Source organism: Solanum lycopersicum, chromosome 4, assembly GCF_036512215.1.
Source record: "Solanum lycopersicum chromosome 4, SLM_r2.1".
Classification (NCBI taxonomy): domain Eukaryota; kingdom Viridiplantae; phylum Streptophyta; class Magnoliopsida; order Solanales; family Solanaceae; genus Solanum; species Solanum lycopersicum.
Window position 1 is genome coordinate 45,129,573 of NC_090803.1, and position 16,725 is coordinate 45,146,297.

Below are 16,725 nucleotides of genomic sequence, written 5' to 3' on the forward strand. Positions count from 1 at the left end.
TTGTCAAGAAAATTCAAATGAATATACCTTCGCCCCTTCTAGATTTGCCCTTGCATAAAAGTGGCTAAAATGCAGGAATTATATGTCAATAATACTGAACACATGATATCTCTTGGTATTTTCTATATCTCATATATATATAAATGATGATATTTTTTTAAAAAAATATCACAAAATCCGAAAATAGAATTTGATAAAATGAAGCTTAACTATTTTGAGGTGTTAAACGTCACATCAATTTTAATCTCTTTTACCATTAATTTATGTGACATTTGCTTCTTTTTTTAAGTTCTTTCCAAAAGAAAGTCTTTTCATAGTCCTATATTAAGTGTCCACTTCATCATAGATAACTATTTCAATCATTTGGATCTTTCTTATTCTTAAAATTATTACTTTTTTAATTTTGTAAATTAATCAAGTTTGAAAACCTTCAAAAAAAAAATCTTTAAGTTCAAATTAATGAAAATTATCAGTTTTGTAATGAGAAAATAAATAACTAAATTAAAATAAAAAATACATAATTTAACTGTACATTTTTAGTAAATTTATTATCACATTAATCGATAAGATTTCTATTACATGTCACATTCAAATTTTCTATTTATTTTTAATTTTTTTAATGTCGAATTAAATTGTATCACGTAATTTGATAGGGACATGACAAAACAACTAAGGAAGAAACATAATTAATTGCCCCCACCACCCACCCCACTCACCCCACTCCATATTACAATTTTGAAAATTTTAATTTAAGAAGAAAACCTATCTCCCCCTTTCCTTTTTTAGTTCCGTCTTTCACTCCACGGTGATGAAATGGAAGACTTCAAAATCGTACAAATTTGTGTTCAGCATTTGAAGGATAACGTGTGCGCAAAATGGTGTTTGATACTTTTCTAACTTTTTTTGGATGTTTACAGTAGTAATTTTAGTTGTTGATAAGATTAAAATTTTCTTTTTCTTTTGGTTTAAAAATCAAATCTTTCTCATTTGGGTGTTGTTAATTTTGTGAAATAAAAGCCCGACCTTCTATTTTGTACTTTTTTTTGTGGTAGATGTTAGTTTTCTTGGGATTTCTGAACGTAGAAAGAACCCTATCTTCCTTTATTTATTTATTTTTGTTTTTTAGATGTTGGTTTTACTGCATAACATTTCTTTTGAGTCGAGGGGCTATTGAAAATCAACTCTGAAACACCACAAACAAGGTTAGGAGTAAATTGTTGTGTACATGTTATCCTTTCTAGAACATTGGAAACTTAATTAACTTTCTGTATGGCTAAGGCACTACTCCAAGTTATACCAATATGAAATTTATCGTTTTTATAATGAGAAAATAAATAACTAAATTAAAATAAAAAATTACATAATTTATCTCTACATTTTTAGTAAATATATAATTACATTAATCTATAAGATTTCTATTACATGCAACATTCAAATTTTCTGTTTATTTTTAATTTTTTTAATGTTGAATTAAAATGTATCACGTAATTTGATACGAACAAGACAATACAACTAAGGAACATACATAATTAATTGGCCCCACCACCTTCCCCACTCACCCCACTCCATATTACAATTCTGTAAAATTTAATTTAAGAAGAAAACCTATCTCCCCCTTTCCTTCTTTAGTTCCCTCTTTCACTCCACGGTGATGAAATTGAAGACTTCAAAATCATACAAATGTGTGTTCAGCAGTTGAAGGATAACGTGTGCGCAAAATGGTATTTGATACTTTTCTATCTTTTTTTGGATGTTTACAGTAGTAATTTTAGTTGTTGATAACCTTAACATTTTCTTTCTCTTTTTTGATTAAAAATCAAATCTTTCTCATTTGGGTGTTATTAATTTTGTTAAATAGAAGCTCAAGCTTCCACTTTGTACTTTTTTTGTGGTAGATGTTAGTTTTCTTGGGATTTTTGAACGTAGAAAGAAACTTATTTTCCTTTATTTATTTATTTTTGTTTTTTAGATGTTTGTTTTACTGCATAACATTTCTTTTAAGTCGAGGGGCTATCGAAAATCAACTCTGAAACACCACAAACAAAGTTAGGAGTTATCCTTTCTAGAACTTTGGAAACTTAACTTTCTATCTGGCTAAGAAACTACTCAAAGTTATACCAATATGTATATATATTGGACATCATCCATCCTCACCTCTGAAGAAGAAACTCGACAAGCATCACCAAATTTGGGATTCGTTAGTTGATATTTATTTCTAAGTTATGTTAAGTGTTGAATTTCCTTAGGAGAGGTTGAATTATTGAGTGGAAACTTACTTTCTGTCTGGTTAGTAGAGATTTCTTGCTTTTTAAGAGATTAGTCCAAGTAAGAACGAGAAGTATATTGGATATGTTCCGTTATTAAGAAGATGCATCATCCAATTTGGGATTCTTGAGTTGATGTAAATTTCGAAGTTATGTTGTGTGTTAAATTCTCCTAGGAGAGCTTGATGTATTGAGTGGAAACTTACTTTTTGTATGGTTAGTAGGAATTTCTTGTTTGCTAAGGGATTTGTCTAAGTTAGACCGACAAGTATTTATATGTTAGACATGATCTTTGAGTTTCTTCTTCACATATCCGGAAGGATAATGTCCAACATATATACTTGTCCGTTTAACTAAGACTAATCCCTTAAGCAAACATAAATTCGTACTAACTCTACAAAAAGTAAGTTTCCATTCAATACTTTAAGCTCGCTAAGAGAATTCAACACACCATATAAATTTGAGATAAACATCAACTCACGAATCCCCGATTGGGTGATTCTTCTCGAGTTTCTTCTTCACAAATGAGGAAGCATCATGTCTAACATATATACTTCTCGGTCAAACTTGGACTCATTCCTTAGCAGACAAAAAATTTTAACTAGCTAGACAGAAAGTAGGTTTCCACTCAATGCGTCAAGCTCACCCAAGGTAATTTAACACACTACATAACTTTGAAATAAACATCAATCAAGAATCCCAAATTAGGTGATGATTCTTCGAGTTTCGTCTTCATTTGCTCAAATAAATCGCAACTTATCCAAAAGAGGATAACTATTTGATAGTTTTTGATTAGTTTTTCATGTAAAAGTGTATTTGTTTCATTGATTTTATTCAATTTAATCTCAAGCATTGTTACGGATGGTAATTGAGCGAATTATATCAATTTTAGTCAATCATATTGTGTCAAGATAACAAACGGTTCAAGATCAAATTCAAACTGAATTAATTGGATCGGTATGAATTGAGCCAAAAAGGAGCAGAGAATGAGTCAAGACCCAACTCAACTCAATTTTCACCCAATTTAATTAATTTATTGGTTCTTTTAAAATATTTTAGTACACAATAACATTAGGATAAAATTATTTTGTGGATATATGTAAAGAATTATACTACACAACCTCCTACTTTTTCATTAGCGACGACAATGGGGTGGTGTAGGGCTGGGGCGAGTGTGTTGAGCATAACCCACAAATTTATTAATCCGCCCCGCCCCGCATAGCAAAAATTTTCATATTCAACCCTCCCTGCCCCACCCTACCCCACATAAACCTGTCCCGTATGAATACGCCCTACATTATTTTTATAATATTTTTTTTTCTTAGTTATGTTTTATACTTAAAATAAAATTCATTCAAAAATTCATTTTTTCCTTAAGTTGTATTAATTAAATAGGATAGTGACTTTAAATTTTAATTTTTAGTGGTCAATTGAGAATCATGCAAGAAATTGTATTATTTTTTATGAACCATCGTCATTTATATTATTGAATATTTTAGTAGTTTTAATGAATTTATCTTAATAAATAATGTTCTGTCATTCTATCACATGTAAGAAGTTAAAATTAAGTTTGAACCCACATAAAATCACATATACGCGCAGCCCACCTTGACCCACATTAATTAAAATGAAATCCACTTCAATTCACCCCGCTTCAGACATGCCCCACATAACCTTAAGCCCGCCCCGCCTCACATACCCTTAAACCTATCCTGCCCCGCATCCGGTTCACCATATTGCCATTCTTATTTTTCATGGTCGTCTAAAAACAATGGTAATCAAATTATTAAATATAAACGCCTTACAATGTACAAACCATTTATGTTGAGAAATTTAAAATATATATATAATCAAACAAAAAACACTCTTATATATATCATCTAAAATTTTTGTCAAGAAAATTAAAATGAATATACCTTCGCTCCTTCTAGATTCGCCCTTGCATAAAAGTGGCTAAAATGCAGGAATTTTGTGTCAATAATACTGAATAGATGATATCTCTTGGTATTTTCTATATCTCTTATAGATTGAAATGACAATTTTTTTTAAAAAAAAAGATCACAAAATCCGAAAATTGAATTTGTAACTAACCTATAAAATGAAGTTTAACTATTATGAGGTGTTAAATGTCACATGCAAAAAATATTAAGAGGGCTGAATTGGACATATCACATCAATTTTAATCTCTTTTCCCATAAAGTTATGTGATATTTGTTTCTTTTTTTAAGTTATTTCCAAAATAAAGTCTTTTTATAGTCCTATATTAAGTGTCCACTTTATTATAGATAATTATTTCAAACATTTGGATCTCATTTATTATTAAAATTATTACTTTTTTTAATTTATGTAAATTAATCATGTTTGTAAACCTTCAGAAAAATATTTTTTAATTAAAATTAATGAAATTTATCATTTTTATAATGAGAAAATAAATAATTAAATTAAAATAAAAATTACATAATTTATCTCTACAATTTTAGTAAATTTATAATCACATAAATCTATAAGATTTCTATTACATGTCACATTTCAATTTTCTGTTTTTTTTTATTTTTTTAATGTCGAATGAAAATGTATCACGTAATTTGATACGGACAAAACAATACAACTAAGGAACCAATATAATTAATTGCCCCCACCACCTACCCCACTCACCCCACTCCATATTACAATTCTGTAAATTTAATTTAAGTAGAAAACCTATCTCCCCCTTTCCTTCTTTAGTTCCATCTTTCACTCCGTGGTGATGAAATTAAAGACTTCAAAATCATAAAAAATTGTGTTCAGTAGTTGAAGGATAACGTGTGCGCAAAATGGTATTTGATATTTTTCTAACTTTTTTTGGATGTTTACAGTAGTAATTTTAGTTTTTGATAAGCTTAAAATTAGCTTTCTCTTTCTCATTTGGGTGTCGTTAATTTTGTGAAATAGATGCCCGATCTTCCACTTTGTACTTTGTTTTGTGGTAGATGTTAGTTTTCTTGGGATTTTGAAACGTAGAAAGAACCCTATTTTCCTTTTTTTTAATTATTTTTGTTTTTTAGATGTTGGTTTTACTGCATAGCATTTCTTTTAAGTCGAGGGGCTATCGAAAATCAACTCTGAAACACCATAAACAAAGTTAGGAGTAAACTGTTGTGTACAAGTTATTCTTTCTAGAACATTGGAAACATAACTTTCTGTCTTGCTACGGAACTAGTCCATGTTATACAAATATGTATATATATTGGACATTATCCTTCCTCACCTATGAACAAGAAACTCGAGAAGCATCACCTAATTTGGAATTCGTGAGTTGATATTTATTTCAAAGTTATGTTATATGTTAAATTTCCCTAGGAGAGGTTTAAACATTGAGTGGAAACTTACTTTTTGTCTGGTTAGTAGACATTTCTTGCTTGTTAACAGATTAGTCCAAGTAAGAACGACAAGTATGTTGGACATGTTCCTTAATTAAGACGATACATCATCCAATTTGGGATTCTTGAGTTGATGTAAATTTCGAACTTATGTTGTGTGATTAATTCTCCTAGGCGATCTTGAAGTATTGAATGGAAACTTACTTTTTGTATGGTTTGTAGGAATTTCTTGTTTGCTAAGGGATTTGTCTAAGTTAGACCGACAAGTATATATATGTTGGACATGATCTTTGAGTTTCTTCTTCATTGATGAGGAAGGATAATGTAACATATATACTTGTCCATTTAACTAAGACTAATCCCTTAAGCAAACAAAATTCCTACTAACTATAGAAAAAGTAAGTTTTCGTTCAATACTTTAAGCTCGCCAAAAGAAATCAACACACCACATAACTTCGAGATAAGCATCAACTCACGAATCCCTAATTGGGAGATTCTTCTCGATTTTCTTTTTCACAAATGAGGAAGCATCATGTCTAACATATAAACTTCTCAGTCTAACTTAGACTAATTCCTTAAGAGACAAGAAATTTCTACAAGCTAGACAGAAAGTAAGTTTCCACTCAATGTGGTAAGTTCACCCAATAAATTTTAACACACAACATAACTTCGAAATAAACATCAATCAAGAATCCAATATAGAGTGCTGATTCTTCGAGTTTCGTCTTCATTTGCTCAAATAAATCGCGATTTATCAAAAAGAGGATAACTATTTTATAGTTTTTGATTAGTTTTTCATGTAGAAGTGTATTTGTTTCATTGATTTTCTTCTATTTAATCTCAAGCATTGTTACGGATAGTAATTGCGCAAATTAGATCAATTTTAGTCAATCATATTGTGTCAAGATAACAAACGGTTCAAGATCCAATTCAAACTGAATTAATTGAATCAATATGAATTGAGCCAAAAAGGAGCAGATAACGAGTCTAGATCCAACTCAACTCAATTTTCACCTTGTTTAATTAATTTATTTGTCCTTTTAAATTATTTTAGTACAGTATAACATTAGGATAAAATTATTTTATGGATATATGTAAAGAATTATACTTCAGAACCTCCTGCTTTTTCATTAGGGACGACAATGGGGCGGTGTAGGGCGGGGGTGGTGCGGGTTGAGCTTAACTCACAATCTTATTAATCTGCCCCGCCCCGCATAGCAAAAATATTCATTTTCAACCCTCCATGCACCACCCTACCCCACATAGACTTGTCCCACGTGAACTCGCCCTGCATTAGTTTTAAAATATTTTCTTTTTTCTTAGTTATGTTTCATACTAAAAATAAAATTCCTTAAAAAATTCATTTTTTCCTTAAGTTGTATTAATTTAATAGGATAGTGACTTTAAATTTTATTTTTTAGAGGTCAATTGTGAATCATGTAAGAAATTGTATTATTTTTTATGAACCATCTTCATTTATAATATCGAATATTTCAGTAGATTTAATGAATTTATCTTAATAAATAATGTTCTGTCATTCTATGACATGTAAGAAGTTAAAATTAAGTTTGAACCCACATAAAATCACACATACCCGCAGCTCATATTGACCCACATTAATTAAAAAGAAATCCACTTCAACCCACCCCGCTTCAGACCCGCCCTACATAACCTAAAGCCCGCCCCGCCACACATACCCTTAAACCTATCCTGCCCCACATCCGGTTCACCTTATTGCCATTCTTATTTTTCATGGTCGTCTAAAAACAATGGTAATCAAAGTAGTGAATATAAATGCCTTACAATGTACAAAACTATTTATGTTGAGAAATTTAAAATTTATATATAAACAAACAAAAAACACTCTTATATATCATATGAAAAAATTTTCAAGAAAATTTAAATTAATATACCTTCGCCCCTTCTAGATTCGCCCTTTCATAAAAGTGGATAAAATTCAGGAATTTTGTGTAAATAATACTGAACAGATGATATCTCTTGGTATTTTCTATATCTCTTATATATAAAAATGACGATTATTTTATAAAATAAGATCACAAAATCTGAAAATTGAATTAGTAACTGATCTATAAAATGAAGTTTAACTATTTTGATGTGTTAAACGTCACATGCAAAAAATATTAAGTGGACTGATTTGGGCATATCACATAAATTTTAATCTCTTTTCCCATTAATTTATGTGATATTTGCTTCTTTTTTAATGTTATTTCCAAAAGAATGTCTTTTCATAGTCCTATATTTAGTGTCCCCTTTATTATAGACAATTATTTCAATCATTTGAATCTCATTTATTCCTCAAAATTATTACTCTTTTAATTTTGTAAATTAATCAAGTTTGAAAAACTTCAGAAAAAAATTCAATAAGATCAAATTAATGATATTTATGAAATTTAAAATGAGAAAATAAATAACTAAACTAAAATAAAAAATACATAATTTATCTCTACATATTTAGTAAATTTATAATCACATTAATCTATAAGATTTCTATTACATGTCACATTCCAATTTTCTATTTATTTTTAATTTTTTTAATGTCGAATTAAATTGTATCACGTAATTTGATACGGACAAGACAATACAACTAAGGAACCAACATAATTAATTGACCCCACCACCCACCCCAATCACCCCACTCCATATTACAATTCTGTAAAATATAATTTAAGAAGAAAACCTATCTTCCCCTTTCCTTCTTTAGTTCGCTCTTTCACTCCGCGGTGATGAAATTGAAGACTTCAAAATCATAAAAATTTGTGTTCAGTAGTTGAAGGATAACGTGTGCGCAATATGGTATTTGATACTTTTCTAACTTTTTTTGGATTTTTACAGTAGTAATTTTAGTTGTTGATAAGCTTAAAATTTTCTTTCCCTTTTTGTTTAAAAGTCAAATCTTTCTCATTTGGGTGTTGTTAATTTTGTGAAATAGATGCCCGATCTTCCACTTTGTACTTTGTTTTGTGGTAGATGTTAGTTTTCTTGGGATTTTGAAACGTAGAAAGAACCCTATTTTACTTTTTATTTATTTATTTTTGTTTTTTAGATGTTGGTTTTACTGCATAATATTTCTTTTATGTCGAGGGTCTATCAAAAATCAACTCTGAAACACCACAAACAAAGTAAGGAGTAAACTGTTTTGTCCATGTTATCCTTTCTAGAACTTTGGAAACATAACTTTCTGTCTGGCTAAGAAACTAGTCCAAGTTATACCAATATGTATATATATTGGACATTATCCTTCCTCTCCTATGAAGAAGAAACTCCAGAAGCATCACCCAATTTGGAATTCATGAGTTGATATTTATTTAAAAGTTGTGATATATGTTGAATTTCCCTAGGAGAGGTTTAAACATTGAGTGGAAACTTACTTTCTGTCTGGTTAGTAGAGATTTCTTGCTTGTTAAGAGATTAGTCAAAGTAAGAACGAGAAGTATGTTGGAAATGTTCCTTTCTTAATAAGATTCATCATCCAATTTGGGATTCTTGAGTTGATGTAAATTTCGAAGTTATGTTATGTGTTAAATTCTCCTAGGCAATCTTGAAGTATTGAATGGAAACTTACTTTTTGTATGGTTTGTACGAATTTCTTGTTTGCAAAGGGATTTGTCTAAGTTAGACCGACAAGTATATATATGTTGGACATGTTCTTTGAGTTTCATCTTCACAGATGAGGAATGATAATGTAACATATATACTTGTCCATTTAACTAAGACTAATCCCTTAAGAGAACAAAATTTCTACTAACTATACAAAAATTAAGTTTCCATTCAATACTTTACGATCGCCAAAAGAATTCAACACACCACATAACTTCGATATAAACATCAACTCACCAATCCCTAATTGGGTGATTCTTCTCGAGTTTCTTCTTCACAAATCACGGAGCATCATGTCTAACATATATACTTCTCGGTCTAACTTGGACTAATTCCTTAGCAGACAAGAAATTTCTACTAGCAAGAAAGAATGTAAGTTTCCACTCATTGTGTCAAGCTCACCCAAGGAAATTTAACACACAACATAACTTTCAAATAAACATGAATCAAGAATCCCAAATTGTGTGATGATTCTTCGAGTTTTGTCATCATAGAAAGGAATGAGTATGTCCATCATATTTCTCAGTATAACTTGGATTTATTCTTTAATAAGCAAGAAATTACTAAGAGTAAGTTGCATTTCACTCTCTTCTAATAGTACATCATAAAATTTAACAATCCTCAGGCGATTAAATGTGATATTCGAGAATCTTGCATGAATCTCATCAATAAAATCACAGGGCACAAGTTCGAAATAATCCCCATCACTAAGGATACATAATCATTCTTCATATAGCATAAATGTTTGGGGTCATATATTCTGAAAAGGTTAACTGATATAGTAGTATTTTTTGTACAAGTGTTAAATCTATAGTAAAACATTTGTACTAAAATTAATACAAGTACTATTTTTATATATACTACCAAATTACTCCTTTAGTGTTGAAAGAAGTGTCAAGTATTATCTATTGATTTATAATGTTGCATAAACACATGTCATTCATGTAGTGTTTTTATGTAAACACTCACTACTATAAATTTGTAGTACAATAAGTATCGCATCACTAAATTGAACTGCTAGGTTCTCTTCAATTTCTATACAAAAATATTTTATATGTGTTTACTTTAACCTAATCCAAACAATTTTACATCAAAAGTTTCAAACTAAAGAAATCAATTCAAGTGTCATCTACGAATTATACACCTTTTCTTTTATTTTTAAAGTTGTGACATGTTTGTTTGTTGTTCGTGTAGCATATATTCTGTCCTTAAAAATCGTATTCTTTTTTAATTTCTACAAATTATCATTCCTCCGGATGAACAAAGACTATGTTTACCTTCTCCTGATCGACTTAGCAATCTTGCCATTCATTTAATTGTTGACATTTTAAATAGGTTGTCTTTTCAAGATATATAAGAACTAGTACACTTTCTAAGGAATGGCAAAATATTTGCCAAAAAATTAACAGGTTAATTTTGATCAAAAGTTTTGGGAAACACCAGAGGACTTGACATCCCATACCATTTGATTTATTCCTATTCTTGATTGTTTCCTCTAGTTTCATATGTGAATAACATAGAAAGTTATCCTAGACTTTACTAGTCTAAAAGTATGTCCTAAATAAAAAACTTTGACCTAACTTGGACTAATCCCTTGACAGGAAAGAAGTTCCTACTAACAAAAAAGTAAGTTTCCCTGAGAGAATTCAATAAATAACATAACTTTGCAATAAACAACCAAAGACTCAAATCATATATCATTTAAGAGCATCCATGAAATGTAAAACCCATCTCTGTTGACAAACTGAGTATTCAAAACTTTTACAATTCTATGTTTCCATGAAGATAAAATATTTATAGTACCTTAAAGTAAAGGCAAAAAACAGCCTTACTACTCATCCACCAAACGTCTCATTTTTGTATATACTTCCAAAACATTTTAGCCAAAGATTAAGAAGGATTGTGATAACGATACTAATCAACAAGATACACAACTTCTGCTTTAGATGATGCCCATTGAGACTTTGTTATCTCCATGAATACATTGAGAGATTCATTAGTTTCCATTTGACGAGGCTTGATTACCATTTTCACCAGTGCTGGAGACTTTGCCAATTAAACTTTGATAAGCTGCATTTCAACCTCTTCTAATAGTACATCATAAATCTTAACTGTTCTTAGATGATTAAATGTTATATCCGAAAAGCTTGAAGGAATCTCATCAACAACTTGTTGGTTCACACATTCGAAATAATATCCATCACTAAGGATACATTCCTAAGAAAAATCAAGAAAAAAACCATCAAATCATTACACACGAATATAAAAACATGGAAAAGATAGAGAGAAAAATAAGCATTACTGACGACCTTAATTTCAATTTCTTCCAAATTTGGGGAACTTCGTACATTGCAAGTAATAAACGAAAGCTAAAAAACTCTCCAAGAGTAGTCCAACATATGTAAAGGTATTTCAGACAGTTAAGACCTGATAGAAGCCTTTTTGGTATAAGTTCAGTTGATACATTATCCAACTACATATAAAATGACAAAATCAGGATTACTCAAAGTCAAAATAAAAGTACACATAAAAATGCATTACCATTAAGTTAAATGAAGGAACATTACCCCAAAAAGATCCCAGCTGAAAGACTCAAGAGCAGGGATAGAGGAAAAAATACTGAGAAAATCATCTTCATCCTCTAGAACAAATTCTCTAGGCGCATACAAAACATTGGGAATAACAGGAATATTTTCAAGATATATCAATTGTATATCGCAAGAAAAGACAAATGACCTTAGATTAAGAGCAGTAATACTTATGAGGTACAGATTGTCTGTCTTTTAGCACCAAATCCTCAAGAAACGGGTTATTAGAGATCAAACTTTCAAACGTATTAGTAGATAATGTGACATATTTAAATTTTACCCTAATCAACATACTAAATCCCTAAAAGAAACATGGAAGTTGTATTTTAGATTCCATGAAATACAAATGCCACAATGCTGAACAATAGAAAAAGAAGTTGGGCAACCTATATAGAGGATAAATAAATGGAAGTTTAAGGACAAAATGTTGAATGTGATCAACATTAGGACACACTATTATACTAATAATATTGAAGGTGACCTTCAGTATTATTCTTCTATGAAACCTGAGGAAACTATCAAGAATCGGAATAAATGCAATGGTAGGGGATGTCAAGTCCTCGGGTGTTTTCCACACTATTTGATCAAACTTCAGATGTGGAATTCTCCAGCAAATATATTGTCAGTCCTTCAAAAGTGTAGTAACTCTTACAACATCTCGAAAAGACAACCTACTTAGAATCTCTTCGATTAAATGAATGTTAAGGTTCTTAAGTCGATCAGGAGAAGGTAAACTAAGACATTGTTCATCCGGAGGAATGATAATCTGTAGAAAATAAATAAAAGTAAGATAGGTAAGTTCAATGTACACTCTACACGAACAACAAATAAACATATCATAACTCTAAGATTAAAAGAAAAGGTGCATAATAGGAGGCAAATGTAACCTTTTTCCATGTTTAAAAAATGCAAAAGAAATTATTAGTAGCTGACATTTGCATTGATATATTTAATCTGCAACTCTTGATATAAATTTGTTTGGCTTAGGTTAAATCAAACACATATCAAGTATTTGTGTATAGAATTTGAAAAAAAAAACTTAGACGTTTAAATTAGTGATTTTATACTTATTGTACTAGAAATTTATAGTATTGAGTGCTAAAATCAAAATACTATAGGAATGGCATGTGTTTGTTTGACCGTATATTTAACTCTGGTACAACTAATACTAGTATTACAATTAACTTCTTTTGGGATATATGACCCTGAACACTTGATCTACATGAAGCATAAAATATTATTTTAGTGAACTACACACTTAATTTCAATATTTTGGTGAAACATAATAAAAAACACATTCTGAAATTTTAATTTTTGTATAAGCTATTAATAAGAACACAAAAATCATGAGAAATGGTATTATTTTGTAAAACCTAAAACCATCAAGACTTGAATGATAAATCAGATTCCTATAAATTTAAAACAAAATATTGATAGGTGAAAAAGGTGATATTCGTTATCCAAGACTAAGCCATAAGTCCATATGCCTTTAGCCTATATTTTCTCAAGAAAACATAATTAGAATTACACAAATATTTTACTTTTTCTTAATAGTTTAATTTTTTTTAAAAAAAACTACAAATCTTAGGAGGAAACAAGAAATAACTAATTTTGTTGCTGCCATTACACAATGAATTTAGGTACACCCATCATCATAGTATACTATTGTTCTTTTTTTAAAAAAAAAATACTTTTATTATTATTGTTTTACTTAGGTTTATTCATAGGATTGCTCTATGCCTTTAAAGATTAGGCATATGTCTTAGGCTCCAAAAAATTTAAAGGCCTAATGTTTTAGTAACAATAAAATTATCGTAAGCTTTTTGTAGCAAAAAAATGAATGTTTTAATTTGTATGGAACTCTTTTATATTGATCAATTTTAAATTTAACCTCCACATGATATGTTTAAGACCACAAGATTAAAAAAAATTGGTATATATATAACTTTAGTTTAATATAATAAAAATAAAACTATTTTTATTAAAAAGAAAGAAATAACTGGAATTTCACATAAAAATAAAAAATTGTAAAAATTCGTCCTCAAACTTATTTTTAGCTTTAGGACACTATCTAGCTTAAGCCATCACTAAGTTTTTTTTTTTATCAATTATGTGTACTAACTGTTGAAGGAAACTTGACGAGTGATGGGACACGTCGAAGGAACAGGTCCATCGAAGTAGACTGATGAGTTAGAGTTAGACTCCTACTAGGATTAGACTACTAAATCTTAAGTTACGTACGACTAAGCTATTGAATATTATAGGAGTCAACAAGGATAATGTATTTGACTTGTAATACAATACTACTCATGTAATTATTTGTATTGTAGTAGGATTCCTAGTATAACTAGAATAGGACTCTTCGCCTATATAAGGAGATTTTAACTCAACATTATAATAATCAATACATCCTTGATTTCTACACACTTTCGTGAGATTTATAAGTTGTATCTGACAAATAAAGTTTTTTCTGCTATTTAACGTATTAGATCAAAATAAACTTAAGACAATGAATTATCTTATATGGAGGACACAAATGACTTAGTTGATTCAAGTGATGAGATTAACCTAAATTATCACAGAACCAAGTTGAGCGACCTGTTTCAATGGACAGACTACTGAGAAAAGTGTAATAGGCGAAAGGGTGCAGAAGACAACAACACTGTTGATGATTGGGAGGATAAGGATATGTTACGAAGGAGTTGGATATAGGGCACCTTGACAGAAGAAAGCATGTACCTGATTGTAGTCTACTCAACTGCCACGGAGATGTGGGAATTCTTGGGAGAAAAATATTTTCAAGCAACTAAAGATAAGAAGTTCCAAATAAAGTAACAACTACAAAGTGTGTGTAACGACCTGTTTAGTCGTTTTGAGCAGCAGATTTTATTTCTGGAAAAATTGGCTAAGACGACAGATCCCACGACGGACCGTTATGGGCATGACGGACCGTCACAGTCTGCGTAACCTTGACTGGGTCGGATTTCAGTTTAATATTTTAAGGGGCGTTTTGGACTATTCCTGCTTATAATTATAAAGTTAGTGGTTGAATATTAATAATCCAATTTCTTGAGGGTTAAAGGAGATAACCTTGAATTAATTAGTGGGTTACTTTTGTCATCTTTTATACTTAATTATATGCTAATTAGGGTAAAAGAAAAAGGGTTGAATAAGAAATATAGAAAGAACAGAGAGAGAAAGGGAGAAACGATCGATTGAGAGAGGGACAAGAAGAAAGCAAAGATTTTGAGGATTAGCTTTCTTGATCACAATTCTTCGGTGGAGCTAGGTTATGGTTTTTATGTTATTCATAGTAAAATTTTAATAGCGAATGATATGTGTTGGGTAGAATTGTAAAGTCTTCTATATGCTTAATTGTGTGCTTGCATGATGTAATTATGTAATTGTAATGGGTTGGAAAGATAAGGTTGTGAACCTTAAATCTAAAACTCTGTCTGTTAATGATGATGCCTTGATATAAAAGAAGGCTCGATAAACAAAAAGAATGAGGTTAGGGGATCGGGTGTCACGAACCGACAAGTAGTAATAGGGGGATCGGGTGTCACAAACCGACACGTTGTAATAGGGGATCGGGTGTCACGAACCGGCACGTAGTAATAGGGGATAGGGTGTCATGAACCGACAGTGTAGTAATAGGGGGATCGGGTGTCACGAACCGACACGTAGTATTAGGGGGATCGAGTGTCACGAACCGACACGTAGTATTAGGGGATCGGAGTGTCACGTTCCGACAAAAGAGGAATAAAGAGAGTGAATCTTGAATTATTGTAATATACTCAAATTTAATGAACCTATTTCCCCAAAGGAGTATGGTATGGAGGCTTGCTTCCTCATGGGTGTACTTGACGTACTTATTAATGATTATAGTACTTGTTGTTGCTACTTGTTGAGTATTGTAGTTGATTTTATGATATTATCTGATATATACTGTTTTCTATCTTGATTTTACCGATGATACTTACTCAGTACCTGTGTTATGTACTGACCCCTACTTGTATGTATTCTTTTTATTATTTGTGGAGTGCAGTAAACGTACCGTCATCTTCAACTCAACTGCAACTCTAGCCAGTCTTCGTCACACCAGATTTCAGGGTGAGCTAAAGCTTCTAGCTTGGACTGGATCTTCTTCTTCATGTCCGGATGCCTTCAAGTTCTGGCATAGACTAGCTGTTATTTATGTTTAGTTTCTTAGATACTCTTAGATTTAGAAATTTGAGAATAGATGTTCTTGTGATGATGACTTCCAGATTTTGGGGATAATGATGAGTTTGAGTTTTAGAAGTTGATTATTGTTTTTGTTAATGAGTTTTAAGTCTTCCGCATTATTTTTATGTTTGAAATGTTGGGATTTAGATTGGTTGGTTCGCTCACATAGTAGGATAAGTGTGGGTGCCACTCGCGGCTCATTTTGGGTTTTGACAATGTGAGGCTAGGAACTCAAACAATTAAAGAATACATTAAGTAATTCAAAGGCATATGTGATTTTTTTGCAACCATTCACCAGTCTGTAGATGAAAATAGAAAAAATGATTAATTTTCCTAGAGGTCTAGGTCATAATTACACGACCTTCAGGACTGTCATGCTAGTTAAGACACCATATCCTACGTCTAATAAGTTTGTTAATGCTCTTAGGGGTTTTCATATGGGGGAGGAGGAAGAAGAATTGCCTTAACAAAACAATAACATGGCATTATCTTCCCAATGAGGCAGGGGAAGAGGAAACTACTTATAAAAAAGAGGAAATAATAACTTTAATTCAAGAGAATGAGGCTTTAAGGAGGGTTTACATATTCAGACATGTTGTGTTTGATGAAAACACATTACCTTATGTGTGTGCAAAGGAATATCAGACAAACATTGATGTCTCACCTCAC

At 30.7% G+C, this 16,725-nt stretch overlaps 1 long non-coding RNA gene across 1 annotated transcript; it reads left to right on the top strand.

Annotated features, from left to right (window-relative positions):
* The first annotated feature begins 747 nt into the window (after positions 1-747).
* LOC112941361 (uncharacterized) lies at positions 748-16,131 on the top strand. The gene is made up of 2 exons (XR_003246523.2): positions 748-1,721; positions 15,878-16,131. It is a non-coding gene; the product is annotated as an uncharacterized lncRNA (long non-coding RNA).
* Positions 16,132-16,725: the final 594 nt, after the last annotated feature.